The following is a 1,821-nucleotide window of genomic DNA, read 5'->3' on the forward strand; positions in this document are numbered from 1 at the left end:
CCAGAGAGAGAGAGAGAGAGAGAGAGAGAGAGAGAGAGAGAACTCTTGGCTCTGAATACATATGTGTGTTTGACACTGTGTCATCATATGTGCCATGTTCTAGAAACAAATAGCAATTCACTTCTTGACATACTTTGAAATATGTCTTTGAAAATGGTGAAAGGGTGAAGATTTAACGCTACTATTAACACTATTAGGTAATTTCAGTCTTGTTTGAGCTTGGCGTACGAATGCCGAGAGTTCATTTGTAGAATGCTGAAAACCCCTGGTGATAAAATTTTTAATGATCATATGTTTGGGTCGAAATGATTTGAACGAACGCAATGAACTCTCTCTCCTTTTGCGTGTTTGAATAAACTATTGTGCTTTTTAAAGTTGTGTATGGGCATTCATATGGGCGGCTTCTTGTTTCTGTAGGTCTGGATTTGACAGAAAAGAAAAATAAATCCGCTGAATGACTAACTGTTTTTAAATAAATACAGGTTGCAGATGAATCGGTCTGTGGTTATGTTTAGACTGTGGATTTCAAGCCCCTGCCTGGTCAAGTGGCAAGGTGTGTCATCAGCAACTGACCACAGACAGCAGTGTCAACTGTTTCATCAACAGCTCTAACTACACTGCGGCAGTGTCTGACATTCCTAGATGGAGACAGAAACGTGGGTACTGCCCCGGCACTGACAGATACGTGACATACTAACACCCCCCCCAATGGACTGTGGACGGGACAATGCTGCCACCACTCCCCCTAGCGGAACTCTGGCACAGCTCCTCTGGTTACCTCGCTGTTGTGTAGCGTTGGAAGAGTAGTCGCCCTTCCCCGGTGGGCTGTGTATGCGTTCAATTCGTGCCCTGAGAGATTCGCTTTTTTATTCTCTTCTTGAGTGAGGATTTGGAAATTCCTTAAAGGCTCGTGTTCTTCTGCCCCTGGATCAGTTCTGTGGATTTTATGGATCTAAAGTCCAGTGCTGCCAGGTAAGCTCTTTTATCTTTTTAAGAAATAGTTTAAAACGTCTCTTTTAAAAGTACATCCCCAGGTTCCAGTAGAGAAATGGATAGCAGGTGCCCACATCCCTCATGACTCATCAGAGCAGAGAAAGATAGGACTAGATCTAGCGCTAACATTATTTTAAAAACAACAACAAACAACTAACAGAAGCATGCCTTTTTAATAATTATATACATAAACACAATCCCACATCATCACTTATCATCACCACCTCGTCATTTCTAAAATCATCACTGCTCTCAGCTCCTTCACAAACATCTATAATTATCTTGAACGTTTATATTTAACAGTTATATGTTATAACAATTGTGTACGTAATGCAGTATTGGACGCAATCATAAGCACATTTTTCTTCTAATCAGATCGCGTCAATATCATAGAAATGGGCAAAGGACCAGAAAAAAAAATTAAGTACATTCCTAGGGGCTCAGTACCTCTTCCCTCCTGAACCCAGAGGTCCGGGGTTCGATTCCCACCAACGGCGTTTGTTATTTCTCATACTTTGACTTGTACCTGTGTGTATAAATTACTGATGATATTGGTGATGATTCTCATACTTCTTACATCCCCTGATCCTAGGGTAGATAGGATCGAGCACTTAGTCGTTTCGGAAAACGATTCACCCGAAACGTTGGGGGCACCGTGTGAAGTGTGGCACGTTCAAATCCCTTGGCGGTTCTAAAATCGGAAAGAGCTGAAATTTCGGACAGTTGTTTGGGCCAAAATGTGAATTTATTTCCTAGGCAGGTCTGAAATCAGTCTAGTTTGAGCATGTATACATATTGCTCGGCTCATGGCTCACGTCCGTTAACCCC

General features: G+C 42.0%; 1 protein-coding gene across 1 annotated transcript in view; it reads left to right on the forward strand.

The window, feature by feature from the left end:
* LOC106013593 (organic cation transporter protein) overlaps positions 1-1,821 on the forward strand; it is a gene marked incomplete in the record, with an annotated part of 55,008 nt that overhangs the window by 12,710 nt on the left and 40,477 nt on the right. The window contains 1 exon segment of the mRNA XM_035973158.1: positions 418-972.

The sequence above is a fragment of the Aplysia californica genome, unplaced genomic scaffold (assembly GCF_000002075.1).
Source record: "Aplysia californica isolate F4 #8 unplaced genomic scaffold, AplCal3.0 scaffold01036, whole genome shotgun sequence".
NCBI lineage: Eukaryota > Metazoa > Mollusca > Gastropoda > Aplysiida > Aplysiidae > Aplysia > Aplysia californica.